This window comes from Heliangelus exortis, chromosome Z (assembly GCF_036169615.1).
Source record: "Heliangelus exortis chromosome Z, bHelExo1.hap1, whole genome shotgun sequence".
In the NCBI taxonomy this organism is placed as follows: domain Eukaryota; kingdom Metazoa; phylum Chordata; class Aves; order Apodiformes; family Trochilidae; genus Heliangelus; species Heliangelus exortis.
The window spans coordinates 62,974,571-62,990,301 of NC_092454.1; the positions used below are offsets into that span (position 1 = coordinate 62,974,571).

Sequence of the window (15,731 nt, forward strand, 5' to 3'; positions counted from 1 at the left end):
TTTCTTCTTAGTGGACCAAAGTTATAACTAGAGCTACTGTTAGTATTGTAAGAGCAAGACAGAATTACCTTGGACAGAAACTCTTGAGTTGGCTAAGTCGAACCACGTTGGCCAACTTAGCTTTTGTTGCACAAATAGAAATTCCTTGGTTCTTTTGCATATATGAAACATATATGGCATCTATTTACATACTAGAAGATGGTGCTGAAATGGTAAAAGACTGGCTTGAACAGCCAGAGCAGTCTTTCTGAGTAAGTCTACTAGATCTATAGCTCCAGAGTGGTACTTGCAGTTCAGAGTTTTAAGTTCTGGCTTATCAGAAGAACAGGCCTAGTGAGCACAGCCAAGCTTGTATGGCTCTTAAATCCTAAACTCACAGGAGATCTGGCCATCTGTTTTAGGTTGTATATAACTGTCAGTGTTTAAATAACTTCATTCTCTGCCAAAACTTTGTATCCTGTGTACCAGTTGAGCTGAACAAGTGCAAGGAATAGAAAATTAAAAGCACTTTAGCAATCTGTACAGAAATGAAGTCTGCTATTAGCTAACTGAAAGTTACTATTTTGTGCCTCATGCCCATTAACACTTCCACTAAGCTTGAATCATTATGTGAAATTTCCTTGTTGCGAGACTGTTACCCTGTGTGACAGATTGTACTGAGGTGGAAGGTAAGATTTTAACTTGCTGAGTTAATGAATTGAAAGAAATTCAGTATAGAAAAATTTGAATGGCAGTGGAACAATTGATGCATGAAAATTAGGCTAAAAACTGATTTGGTAAAAAGGATTGTTTAGGATGGTGATTTGGTAAAGTTGACGTGGCATGTTGGCACATTCTGGCATGGCACCAGGTTTCTTTTGTGGGTTTTGTGAGGTCAAATGTAGCTTTAGAAGCCAGGTGGTATGGTGCACAGTGCTGACAGTGCTGACTAAGTATCTGGTGTGCCAAAACTTGATGCTAAATGCACACATTTTCTGAAGATAATCAGGAAGTCAGAAAATACTTGTTTTGAAAGCTAAAGATGGGGCTATGCTTCCTTATTTTTGAACACTAATTGTCTCTTTTTGGCAGATTTTAAAGTGGGATTTTTTTCCCACAGAGAATATAAAGGAAAACTTCTAGAAGTCTTTTACCTGACCATTATTTGCTAGATTTGGGTGAGATTGTTGGTATGTAAGAACTAAAGGAAATGTGCTTGAAGAAAACTGTTTGCAGCATTTCTTGTGCCACAGGTTTCTTAGAACAGTACCAGGAAGCAAGTGGTTTGCCTTATAGTTGAGATGCAAATTGATGCTGGTAATTAATTGGCAACTATTGATGCCTGTATGATGCTTTTGTTTACCCCTTTCAAATTTGAGATTTGCCATTTTTGTGTAGAAATTATATGATTGGAATTGAGAAACTCCTGATGTAACAATTGCCTTGTGTGTGTCAGTTGCAGATGGAAAAAAACAGGAGAGCTGCAAGATTGTTGTCACCTGATAGTGCCCTGGGTAATTAACCACAAGGTTATGTTATTTTTTTCTTCTGCTTGCCTGTGTGTGTGTATTGCTTGTGAAGATGGAAGAGGTTATTGTCAGTCTCTAAGTCAGACACTGTAAGTGTATGTGACATTGGTGAAGTAAATGCTTTCACAGTATCCCAGAGGAGAGAAATAAGATTTTGATGAATGCGTTGCTAAATTTGAACATAACATCCTGGGCCATGGTATGTAGGATTTGCATAATTGACAACTGAAGTCAGGTATCTGTGTATTCCACCTATATTTGAAGAAAACATTTGCAATTATATGATGGGAACTGTTATTTTCTTCATTCAGGTATTCTGGATTTTTAGTTCCTATTAAGCCATTTCACTGAAATGGGAAATACTCTTGCTGTCATAATAAAGGGAAACTTGAAGTAACTTTCCTCACAGTGGAAAGTTGTAAAGTTACTTGTCATGTAGAAGCAGAAACATTCTTAAATTCATAGGTCTTCAAAACTTGACCAGAATGCTCTGATCTTGAAATTATTGAAAAGTGATAGTGGAGGGTTGTTTGCATCTCATTCTTAAAATGGTGTATATTTTACTGAAGAACTACAGTAGTGGTCAGTGGTATCTTATATGGATTGGGTTTCACATCGATTGACATACATCCAACTATTTTTGCTCTGGCTCAAATTATTGAGGTAGGTTCTATGATTAGTTACTAGGAATGAAACAGATTTAAGTTCCTATTCAATGAAGCATCTGCCTGGCTTATGCCTAAATGTGAACGCTCTTCTTTTGGTCTTGTTCAGGACAGACATGAAGGTACTAGAGAGTGAGGGCTGAAGACGAAGGGAATGGAGTATCTCCAATGAGAAAAGGTTGAGAGAGCTGGGGCAGTTTAGCCTAGACAAGAGAGAGGCTCAAGGGGATGCCATTAATTTGTAGAGAGGGTATATAGAGGATTGAGCCAGGCTCTTTCCACTGGAGGACAGTGACAGAACAAGAGGCAGTTGGTAGAAACTGTTGAAACAAAGGAGGCTGCACCTGAACTTCAGGAAACACTCTTTGGTGACCAAGTATTGGCACAAGTTGCCCAGAGGGGGCAGTGTCACACCTTGAAGCTGCACAGGAAGTGGATATGATCTTGAGCAACTGGCTCTTGGCAGCCCTGTGTGAGTGAGTAGGGGGGATGGACCAGATGGTCTCTAGAGGTCACTTCCAACCTTAGACATGCTGTGATGGTGATTTTGGAGTTCTAAGAATAGAATATATGGTGTTTTATTGAGATGAATTTTGACTCTGGAAAGCCATTGGGAAAAAGAAGATGATTTTAATTTTTTTTTTTCTTCGGTCTTATGTAGTACCAGTGTTTGGGGGACACAGCTCTGGGCTGAGGGAGTCTGTCTCATGGAAATGGTAGTATGAGCTCCATATTGGACTCTGAAGATGGCACAATTATGTGGTGTTAAATCACTGATTTGTAAACACTTTGCTGCAAACTAGAATGAACATAGTCCCAGGATCAGATTGTTCTCTGAGGTGAACAGAATCTGCTAGGTCAGTTTACACTGGTGCAGTTTATCCTGGGTCAGGTAATACAGTTGTGATAGGCTTGCAAAATAATTGGTGACACTTTTCTCCACTTGCTTATCAAGTGGGCTCTCTCTCAGCCAGATGAATCATTTCCACCACTTACTCCTTTCTGAGGTCTGTTGAAAGATTCCTGCTGCTTCTTTTCTGCCACCTGTCTCAATAAATGCAAAAATCCACCCCCGGAGTCATACTTCTTTGTAGTACTTCAGAGAAGAGTCTTGCTAATAATGTTAGTCTGTGTAGCTAATCCACTTTATGTAGTGGATTCTTTAGAGAAATGTAACAATCTGTACTTTGCATAAGCAAATTAGAATGTAACAGACTGGTGTGACAGTTGGGAGACTACATTGTTTACTGCTTTTTAGAATATTGGAACTAAGGATAGTTTTGGGGATTTGTGGTGTGGTTTTGGTTTTTTTTCTTCCCTTTCTACCATTTTATATTAGTTTCTGTGTACTGTGGTGGTTCTTTTTAGTTTTTTTGGTTTTTTTGGGGGGGGGGGGTTTAAGATTTATTTTCCATCTTGCATTGTTTCTGGGGACTCTGGTAGAGGGAGAAATACCTGTGTTGTAAGTCAGCTGTCAGGGAAGTGTTTTGCTGAACAGATAGTACTTACAGACTACTTTGAATTTCTGGATAAACAGAACATAGATTTTTTTTTTTGGTGCCCTGTGAAAAATCACAAGGGAAGAGACATTCAAGAGCAATTCTGGGGGAAACAAGCCTTCTTTTAGGCTGTAGTGCTGAAGCTTGCTAACATGCATCTGAAATACCTGTTAGAGTCTGTTCATCTGGAAGACTGTTCAAAGGTGATGCATTGCTTCTGTCAGGGTTACCTGATTTTCTTCTGAATGGTTTGCTTAAGGATGCTGTGTATTTTCTTTGAGTTAATGAAGTAGAAAGCTCAAAGCCCTCTGTAGAAACAGACAAAAATAGTTTTATTGTTAAACATCCTGGAACAAAATGCTTTTTGTCCTTCCCTCACTCTGAGTCTCCCCAGTGGATTTCTGGATGTTTACCATGTATTAAGTGCTATCAACAAACAAGGAATTCATCTGTCTAGAGTCAATTGTTGTTTCTTGTATTCAGTATGTCACTTTGTTCTGACCATCAGAGGTGGAAGAGGGAGACATTTAATCGTGCTTATTTCCCATACAGACAGTGCTTTTTTGGTGTGTTTGATGTGGATCATTGGTCTTTGTCAAGGCTGCAAACACTGAGTAGTTTTTCTGCAGCACATCCATATCATTCTCTCCCCTTTTTGGCACAGAAGATGAAGTAAAGTGATTTACCTTAATCTTGAATATTTTACATTAGTCCTTATGTTTTTAGATTTAGGTATTTTATGTACTATGTAGATGTACATAGGTAGTATGTGTAACTTACAGTCAAATGACACCGTCAGAAGACACTCTGAAGACAAGAAGTCTTAAGCCTGGAAAAATGCCTGTAAAATTTTGGAGGAAGATAAAATGAACTTTGACACTTCTTCAACAATTATGTCAAAAGTATGGTAGTATATTGGTGGCTCCCAGATGCTGTAAATAATTCAAGCTAAGGTTAGAGGAATTTTGGTGAAGAGAAATTACAACGTTCTGCAGTCTTGTTGGGGTTTAGTAATGTCAACGGGACTTAGTGTGCACTGTCTAGTTCTGTTAACTTTAGGCTTTTTTATAGTTCTTTGTGGTAATCCCTACATCATTTTTTTTTTTTGTGGAGAAGGGATGTATGAATGTTCTTAATCAATATTTGTCCAAGTTGTATCAGGACCTGATATTTTTAGGTTGCCCACAGTCACTGATTTGAAAGATGAGCTTGAAAACCCTGCAGGCAGTGTGAGTTGTTTACCTGACTTGAGTGTGGCTGATCCACAAGCAGTGAAGTCTGTGTGTGAGTTGTCTTTGAAAGAAAGACTCTGGTCTTCAGTGTTTAAAGTAGGTGAGTACTTCAGGACTTGAGGAATATAGACCTTTCTCTGTCACCAATTGAATATACCAGATAGCATAATCTGATAGGCCCTGATTAATGTGTCCAAGAGAAGACAAACGGTGGGGTGGTGTTTCTGTTAGTTTTACATGCTTAGCTACAGTACAGTGATCAATCAGTGGCTGATGCTGAGTACAGCCAACTGAAGGATGCTGGAAACTTGGAGAGTGTTCAGCCTCTGAGCTGTGTCGCTTTTATTGTTGTAATAAGCTGCTTTTTGTGGTTCATTAGATGCAGCTGCAGTGAATTAGGACCAGCTTAAATATAACTCAGCTGATCTGCTTTGAATGCTCAAGGTATTTTTGTCAAAAGTTACAGGCTGGCTTTGCTTCCAGGTCCTTACTAGGAAATAATGTTTAGTTACAGAAGCTAAACACACTTTGAATGAGACACAGCTCTTGAATTTGAGCTAAGTTAGTTCTAAAAATTATCCCAGCTTCCTTTTTCTTTATGCAAAGGATAAAAATCTGCTGAGGAGCTGGTAGTTTGGAGACACCCATGTGATTGGTGTAACCTCTGATACTTAACAGTCTAAAAATAGTTACCATATGGAATGTCTTTATTGTGAGGACAGCCTCTGAGAACCTTTCTGTGTATAAACACTTTGTGCCTAAACATTTTTAGTGATTTCTTAAACTAGAGGAAGCTGTCATATGGCTCTGAATTACAGCTTCTGTCATTGTCCACAGATCTAGGTGGAAAGGCAGGTATTTTCTCTAAATTTAATAGAGGTGGATATAGCAGCAGTATGCATTTGATCTTTTCTCTACTCGGGTCTGGTTTAGATTTCAATTGAAAACGAAATATAAAAAACTTCTATATTACAACAGTGAAAACACAACAAATTTTAATCTTAGCACCTGACTTGTAACAGACAGGCTTGAAACAGATACACTTGTTTAACCTTCTAGTAACCTAGTGAGCTTCACCTCTAAGCGAACCGCTACCCACTAGAGCTTATTCAGAGGTAGGCCTGAAAGACCCTACTTCAGTAGTTTTTACTTCTGTAGGGAGTTGACAAACTGCTGAGGAATTAAAAGAACATTTGATACTTGCCTATGCCAGATCTGTTTCCCAGTAAGTTGTATATGAACAGAATAATCCTTTCAGAGCAGTTCCATGTCCTTTCAAGGTGTGCAGTAAAAGCAAAATCTAAACTTGAGCACACTTGAGTGGTCCAGATCATAATTAGTGTATGTAATCTGTGTTTTTTCTGCTGGCAGTTTCTGGTTGTTTTGGGAGATAAATTACCAGTGCAGTACTTTTTGCTCATTAGAAATAGTTATTATACCACAAGCTCTTCTAATCATCAGTCAAATGATGCTTGATGGCAGGTCCTCAGGGTGCTCTTCATGTTTTGCCTGGTGGCTTGATTTCACCCTCTTTTCATCCCTCTCTCTCAGTGGTGGTCTATATTTTTTCTTAAAAGGCCTAGCTTTATGAACTTTCATTTTTCCAGTGTCAGGCTCTAGAGCTTTGGTACATTAGATGAACTTCCTCAGTTAAAAGTTTCAGACTGGTGTTCTTTTAATAATTATTTCCTAAAAATTAAGTTTACTGCAGATGCAGTTAGTGTCAGCCTTAGGCAACTGCTCCTCATATTCTTTCTCTGGAGTAAAAGAGCTGTAAAGCTCTTGGATTAGCCATTATGCACATTATGCATAGGCTGAGTGTTTACAGATCTTTCAGCTGAGGCATTTACTGAACTTACTGAAATTCAGTCTTGCTGAACTGACTGGCAGGTAACTTGTTGAGACCACGCATTTTTCACAGTATTTATGCAGGATTTCAAATAAGAAAGCTTTAAATTCCTTTTTTCCTTACTGCTGTTGCTAGGAGGCATCCTTGATCCCCAAAAAACTTTACAAAGCAATGAATAAAGTTCTGCAGATTAAAAGTTGAGCAGTAACCAATAGGTCCGTTTAATGCAGAATGCTGTAACATGCCTGCAGAGAGAAATAAATAGATGAACAACCTTTTTGACTTCTGAGTTGCTTTAAAAATAACCTAACAACCCAGTGTTCTTGTTCTACTTATATAATAGGACATTGAAATACAGTTTTGATCTTTCAGATGAAGATGTATAGGTCACTGATACTAGGGCTTGAGAACCTAGAGGTACTGGTCTGTGTATTAGGAAATGTGTGGGAAATAGTTCCAATATATTTTTAATTGTTTGGTAGCAGGAGAGGAAGTGGAATGATGGCACTACTTCTAAGTGCAGTATTACATACAGTGCAGTAAAGGAAAATCCTTGCTGTCTAGCTGTGAAACAATATAACACTTTATATAAACTGTCCCATTTCACATTTTGGGTATCCTAAGTGGAAGTTCATTTCCAGAAGTGGGTGACTGTTTAACTTACTATGCCTATGTCCTTATGTTATTAGTTATGCTGTTGTTTTAAAATCCCACATTTAAAATGTGGGCAGCAGAGCTTAAATGAACAGTCTGTCTAAATGAATAGTGTGGAGTAAGTAGTTTTCTTCTTGGCAGGCTTTGTTTTGGAGCTAGACTGTGCTGACACCTAATGAAACCTACTTTTACAAACTCAAAAGTTGCCATTGTCATAATTTGTGGAAGAATCTGTTCCGGTGTAATCCAAATGTTACTTTTTTTGAAAGTGGGATCTATGGAAATTCAGCTCCTACAAACTAAAGTAGTAACTTCTACCTTTTCAATTGTTTGGAACTCCTTTGTATATTTAGGGGGAGTGTATGATCATGCAGAGCATTAGGAACCTGCATCTCATACCAAGAAGGTCCTAAATACTGGTAATAACAGTTAGTTCAGACTTCTCATAAGCACTGATGCCTTTTGCTCAGTTGTCACCATGTCGTCAGTGCTTACTTTTGGTAGGTTTTCTCTGCTGCAGTAAAACATTATTTACTTGAAACTAGTGAAGTGTATGTGTAAGTACACTGTACTTTCAAGAGATTTAGTAAAAGGCACTCAATGTTTTGCAAGATAGAAGTGCCATACTATTTCTGAATGGCCTTCAGTATTGATACCTTTGCTTCAGAAGACATCCCCTTCCTTCAAGTATAGTGTTCACACTATGCAGGTACACTTGTTGCTGTTTTGGAAGTAGTTTGTCATGAAACTATCCTTGGTTTTGGCCAAGATAGAACTAATTTTCCTTCTTGTAATTCTGCTTTCAGCTAAGTCTCTTCTAAGTTGCTGCACTTGCTGAAATAAACAGCAAGTTCCTCAGTCAGTGTCTGCTTCAGTTCTAGAAGCAGACACTGACTGAGGAACTTGCTGTATGTCTGATTTTTCTGTCCAGGATCTTTTTTTGTTCTGTGGAGTGTTCTAAGGAGGTTTTGGGGGTTTAGGAGACTTAGTGCTGAATGTGTGTGATACAGGGCTAGAAAGCATTTGTAAAGAATTCTCTTGATTTTCCTTTGATGCTAAAGTTGGAATAAAGTTTTGGATAATACATGAAATAATGCAGCATAAGAATAAAAGCCTTGTAGCCCATATAAGAAACAAGGGTATCTCAAGTCAATTTACTGATAGCTTAGTGGCAGTTGTAGTACTGGAAAAAAATAACAGTGCAAGGCAAAGTAGAAACAGCTTTCCATGAACAAAGATTAGAAGAGGGAACCAGAGTTTATTGGAGCCAAATGGCCCCCAGAAACATCATATTTTTTTTGATAAAATAATAGGAAAATATGATTAGCAGTGTTAGCATGTACCCAGCTCCTAGAGATTTGTCAAAGGATTGTGGCATCTTGACAACTGTTTTTCTCTGTTCTTAAATTTATTTGTGTATGGCTTTCTGTTCATAGAGGTCAGAAACATTAAAACTTGGCTATGATTTCTTTGCTAAACAAAATCCAGAACAAGATTATTTTAAAATAGGAAAACTTCTTAGGTATCCATCTGTCTGAATTTTTAGTTGGATTAGACAAAAATTTCTTCACATAAGTAGAGCATATGGATCTGTCGTGTTATGTCTTGTGTTGCATTATTCATTATTTGTGGTGTAGCAGGATTAAGAAATTAAGTTCTTCATCTGTTACTCAGTCTTTGTGCTGCATTTGTGGGGCCATAGTGACTTCCGATTCCTGGTGGGGCAAGCAGGAAGGAGTCATAGCTGTCTTTAATCTTTTTTTTTTTCTAAAAAGCGTGATTATTATTTGTTTATTTATTATTAGCACAAACTTTGCTTGTCAACTAGTCTCAGGACAAAAAGGATGCAGTCTCCAAAGTCTGACATGGCTGATGATCTGGGCCAGGGGAGTGTGGGCATGTGAGTGCAGGCTGTGTGTTGCTGTCCAAGCCTGTCATAACTACAAAAGGAGTTGTAAAGAAGAGTAAGGGAGGATGCTGGTCTTTGAGCTGCTTGGGTTTTTTGCTTTTCATTGGGGTTGAGATACTAAGTTTCAAAATTGGTCTCTGCGGGTCTGTGAGGATGCACCTCAAGAGTGTGTGCACTACTGATCCATACTGAGCAAAACCATCCCTCCAGTTTACCAGGAGGTGGGAGCAAGGCGAGTGCTGCTAGGAAAAACCAGCAGAGCAGAAGCGTTCTTCTAATCTTGTCTTCAGCCTAGAAGGATGGTCCTTTTAGCCACTGCTGAACTCTCTTGTGCTGAGAAATCCTGTGTGCAGGAGGGACAAAATCTTTTTAGCCATATTTTTCTTCAGGGAGTGAGATGGAGTGAATGGAATAGTGAGAAGCCTTGGAATTAACACTTGGTTTCTTGATAAGGAAGAAAGTGTGTTTGTTTGTTTTTTAAACTTCTCTTTTGAAAATATGTACACATTTAAGAGTTGGGCTAACATGATTTGTTTCCTTTTCCTGGCTGTTGGCAAAAGTTCAGCTTTTGAAATGCCAGTGGGGCAGAAAGATGTAACTGCAGTGTGAGAGGAAAATCCCAATCAAAACATTGAGGTAGATGCTGAGAAGTTGAAGTAGCTAGCTCAAGTGGAGCAGGCACTGTATGTCTGAAACTAGATGTTGACTTTGGGAACCTTGGAGCTATAAAGATGTTGTACTTGAAGAATTCTCAAGTTGTCTCCTTTCACCCCATTGAGTCTGTTTTCTTCTGTTACTCTCAGTAGGCTCAAGAGGACTGCAGATATATAAAGCTGAAGGGGAATGTCTGCAATAAGATGCTGCTGCTTCCAGGATACATCTGCACTTTGATAGAGCACTTGGCTACAAGGCTGGGAGCTAACACATGAGACTTGAGACCCCATGTGCAAATCTTTAAGTGAATAAGAAAAACCCTGTGGTGGGCAAGATTTTGTGAATTGTAGGGTGCAGTCAACATCTAAACACATTCTTTCCTTTAAAAAGTGGTGTAATTTAAAGTATTGATCAAGTGTGGAATTCAGTTCTGTATTTACTTCAGATTTGAACAGCTGTCTGTGTGAATCCAGTGACAGTTTTTGTGCAGCTCCTGCTGAACCTCAGCAATATGATCTGTGTTCAGCTAGGCCCAACTTGGCATTTAGTTGGGCTTTTGAATATAACAAAAGTAATTGTTTCTCTTCATCTGGCTTAAACTTTTTCTAAATGAAAGAAGCAGGATAATGAAGAGTATAATTTTGTGCTATTTCCTCCTGTGCATAAGCTAATTAATGGTGGTGGTTGATGTTCACTTGCTCAGGGAATGCATTGTGCTTGTAGGTGTGGATATGTCTAAGTTGACCTGAATAATTAGCATAAAAAGGGTTTTATTTATTGGAGCCTTGCTTGAACCAATCACTTAACACAATGCAAATGTTTGTTTTCTTTACAGAAGATTATTAGGGTTGATATTTCTACCTAATTATCCTGTGCATTTCCCTCCTTTTACCCCAGCTGACAAGGTGGTTGGTGATTTAAGCCAGAGCTCCTGTATAGTCTCTGTATTACTGTATTGTCAAGCAATAGCTTCACCTTATTGTAATGTTGGTTTTTTTTCAGAACTACTTGCAAATCTTCATGCTGGCTTCTTTTCCTAACACACCAGCAGTGGTAATGAAGCATAGTTTTGAGTACCCTGTATGTTCTTAGGGGCTTTACAGAAATACCAAGAGGCTCCAAAAGCAATGCATACTGTGTGGAGACATTTTTGATCTGTGTGTACATTTTTAGTCTTCCTTAATTTTTATTTTCATTAGATAATTTACTCTTTCTTCCTTTTTAGTGCTGGCTGTCCTTTCAGTTCAGTCACCAGGACTATCAAGCTCTTCTCCTTATAACAGAATTAAGGCTTATACTGATGACTGTTTCTTGTTCAATTGTCTGCAGTTGTGCATTTGTCTTCTCATTGCTTACTTGGAAAGGGCATGTCTTCCTAGCTTGCCTCTTCATACTTGCTAAAAGGTACTGCAGGTTTTACTTATCACACCTGAATTTGTCATCATATCTGTCTTCCATCTCTTCTTCACTTGCTTTCTCACTATGCCTTTGAGGTCAAGATACAGAAGAGTTAAGTGATATTTTTTGAGTTATACAGGAGCCAGTGGGAAAAGGTTTCCCTTCTAACCTGTCACCTTAGGGTGGTAGTAGGGTTTTGTTGTTGCATAGGACTTCTCTGCTGTTTTGGTCTACAGTTGCTCATGTTTACATGTCTCCTAAACCCCCAAAACTTCCTTAGAACACTCCACAGAACAAAAAGAAACTCTTTAAATGGCTTTGAAAATTCTGAAGACCACCTTGTTATCAGAAGCTAATTCTAAATTTTGTGTGAATTTGGGAATTTTTTTGGTCTTGGGCCGATTTTGTATTAGAAAGTTTTTCCTTGTAAGATAGCATACATCACAAGTACTTTATTGGTACTCTGCTATTTTTTCAGTAGTATAATGAAGGGAATGACATGAATAGACATGCAATTGGGAAAGTCTGCTGACTGAGAAATGCTGGTTTGTGCTGTTCTGAAAGCACATGAAAACATGGGCTAAGAAGTTAGCATTGTTTGACCTGTTAGTGCAGCCTCACAAAGCACAATGTATGCTCTTAAACTGTGGACATCAGAGTAGCCACCAAGCTCTCTCTGAGCTGTGGTGAGGTATTGGAAGTAGGTAGATGTGTTTAATATCTGGTGTCTGGCCACACAGATTCAGGGTGCTGATTTTTTTGTAAAAACTGTATTTAAGAGTACCATTTTGAATCACAGAATCATAGAAATTTCAGGGTTGGAAGGGACCTTTAGGATCATCTAGTTCCAACCCCTCTGCCATGGGCAAGGGACACCTCCCACTAGATCAGATTGCTCAGAGCCCCATCCAGCCTGGCCTTAAAAACCTCCAGGGATGGGGCTTCCACTACGTCTCTGGGCAACCTGTTATACTCTCTCACCACCTTGCTGGTGAAGAACTTCTTCCTAGTATCTAAATCTATTATCCTTGAGTTTGAATCCTTTCCCCCATGTCCTATCACTACCTGACATTCTAAAATGTCTTTCCCTGGCTTTCTTGTAGCCCCTTCAGATACTGGAGGTCTACAGTAAGGTTTCCTTGGAGCCTGCTCTCCAGACTGAACAACCCCAACTCTTCCCTATTGGTGAGAGCAAGGTCCAGCATAGCACCTGTTCTTTTTGGTTCCACTACCATTTGGGGGAGGAAGTTATCTGTTTATTCCAGGAACATCCTGGATTGCTGATGCCTTGCTATGTAGTCCTTCCAGCAGATGTCTGGGTGGTTGAAATCACCCACAAGGAGCAGGGCCCTTGAATGCAAAGCCTCTTCTGTCTGCCTTATGTAGAGCCTCATCTGCTTGGTCAAGTGGCCTGTAGTAGACCCCTACTGTAATGTCACCTTTTCCCTTATTCCCTTTAATCTTAACCCACATGCACTTGCCATCTTTGCCCTGATGAAGCTTCATTGATTCCAGTTTCTCACTACCCTGCCTATCCTTCCTAAAGACCTTGAACCTGTACATCCCTACAGTCCAGTCATGGGAATCATCCCACCAAGTTTCAGTAATAACCACTATCTCGTAGCTTTCCAGCAACACAGTGGCCCCTTAATTCATCCTATTTGCCCAAGCTGTATGCATGAAGAGGCACTTCAACTGGGATGGCCATGTCACCCTGAGGTGAATCTCCCTTGATTCCTTTGGGGTGTCTCAGTGTGTCCTCCCTGGCTTGCTGCAAGACAACAAATCGAGAGCCCTTTCTAGCACTCCATCCCTCTGCCCCTGGTGTGCTGCCCCACTTTTTGTTACAGGCAGGCATGAGATTATTAACCCCTTCCCCTTCAAATCTAGTTTAAAGCCCTATCAATGAGCCCTGTCAACTCCTGCCCCAGAATCATTTTCCTGCTCTGGGACAAATGCATATCATTATTTGCTCCTAGGTCTGCTGCCTTTTGTACCAACAGATGATCATAGAATCCAAAGCCCTGTCTGACACCAGTCCTGGAGCCATGAATTGAACTGTTGGCTCTTACTACATACTCCCTTGTCTATCACTGATTTCAGAGGGGTGGAGGGGAACACAAGTTGAACTCCTGATTCCTTCACCAGTTACCCCAGGTCCCTGAAATTTCTTTTAATTGATTTTTTTGGCTCTCATTATTATATCATCACTAGCCACCTGAGAGACCAGAAGTGAGTAATAATCTGAAGGATTTACAGTGGAAAGTTTGCCTGCAGCATTCTTTACCAGGGGTACCAGGGAGACAGCAGACATCCCTATGAATTGGGTTTGGTGTGGATATTGGGCCCTCTGCACCCCTCGGGAGGGAGTCATCCACAACAACGATCCTTTGATTTTTCTTTGCAGTGTCAATTTTGCTGTCTGGCCTGAGATGAGTTGGCCTTGGTGGTGCTTCTGGCCTTTGTGAGCCCTCGACCTTACTCACACCACCTTCTCCTGCAGAGCACCATACCTGTTCTGCAAGGGCACTGCAGGTGGTGCACTTCTTAAAGAAACACTCTTGCTCAGGTTTTTTCTTTTCATAGGGCAGTGACCTGTTCCCATTGACCCTCCTCCTGTGGGTTACTCCAGGAGGACTGGGTGGCTTGCTGATTAGGGGATACAGGATCCTGTGCTCCACTGAGAGTTACCTCCTGTTCTGATTTTGGAGAGATCATTTGGTGAAAGTAGTCAATTTCCCTCTCACTCTCCCTGATATTTCTCAACCTCCTCACCTATTCCCTGAGCTCCATCGCTTCATCTTGGAGCTGTGCCACCCAGCTCAGCAGGTCATCAACACTGCACATGTGTTATAAGAATATAGTTTAAGGAGGGCAGGCATCTGGGATTGTTTTTTGTTTGCTTTTTTTTGTTTTTCTTTGTTTTTTGTGTGGTATCTATACGGACAAGTAAATTCTGTGTGTAAAATTGATATGAAACACTTCTTTTTTTCCCTTCAATGACAGTGATGCACAAGTCTGAGTCAAAACAATTGGTAGAAAGACAGTCGTCAGAAGTGTAATGCACTAAAGGTTTCTTCATAGCATATCTACCTTAGGTGGTAACTGGATGAATGAAGGCTTTTCTGTTTTGTCACCATACCCAGGTTCTGTTTGAACGCTGCCAGAATCAAGCCTCAGCTGCCATTTTCAGCTAACCATGAGGCAGTTGAGCATGCTACATAGCAAAAAGCTTGTTTTGCAGGGGAAAATCAGCAACCAGTGAATATTGTTTTGCTGATTTTCATCTTGCTAATTCTGATTTATTTTCTAAAGCTCTTGCACAAAAATCTACTTTTGATATGATTTGGATTGTTCCATGGCAACCAGAACTAATTGCATAAACCATATGGCTTTTTAACTTCTGATATCTAGCTTTTTCTCTGCTAGGTAAACGTCATTCCTGACTTACTAGAATTTCAGCTTATTAGAAAGTGGTATGGAGTTAATGTCACAAACAGCGTTAGGGTGTTTGAATTTAAAATCCTAACTGTGCCTGGTGAATTAAAAGTAAACTTATTGAATGTAGATGGCTCCCATGCACTGTATGTTAAGAGAACCACCCACAATTTGCTGAACTTAAGGGCTTTGTTTTTAGTTCTCCTTACTTTCAGGACTGCAAAGAAAGCAGATTTCCTTTTCCAATTTGAGTGTATTTTAAGACATATTTCTTAAATAGGCATAAAGCCTAGTTTCCTGAACTAGGAACCTACTGATTTCTTGGGCTTTGAATGCAGTAATAGGTGAGTTGTTTTACTAATCTGAAGTGTGGTATTGTCTCTGAGGCTAATAGTAAATATCTGTATTAGCTTTTTAGTGGTACTAGTGATTCTTCAGTCGTTCAGTATTTTAAATGTTTTTTTGAGACCACATCTCAGATTCTGCAGTGATGTGCCATTTTAAAAGTACAACAGGAAAAGTTGTTTTGAAGTACATGTTTTTAAACCTTGGATGCAGCAGCCTTGCAAAATCTGAGTCCTTGATTTTTATCAAGGTTAGATTTACCTGTCTACTAACAGGGGCAGGAAGCATCTCTTATACCAGTTCCAAGCTGTGGCAGCAATCAGGAGTCTTTCCATTTGTGCCTGTATTGCCATTACATTTAACATCTAGACTACTTGTAATCATTTGCAAATGGCTCATTAGCTTTTGTGGTATCCTCCTAGCACTGTGCAATTCAAATGCCTTTGGGTTTGCAATGATGTTTTATTTAAAAACAAACAACAGTGTGGTTGAAAACAAAAACACCCTTATGATGAGTTATCTCTTGCATATTTTTTCGAGTTTCTCCACATGAGAAATCCTTGACTCTGCTGCCATGTTA

The 15,731-nt window shown here is 39.5% G+C and overlaps 1 protein-coding gene across 8 annotated transcripts in view; it reads left to right on the forward strand.

Annotated features, from left to right (window-relative positions):
• ELAVL2 (ELAV like RNA binding protein 2) overlaps positions 1-15,731 on the forward strand; it is a 79,377-nt gene that overhangs the window by 25,691 nt on the left and 37,955 nt on the right. The window lies entirely within an intron of this gene.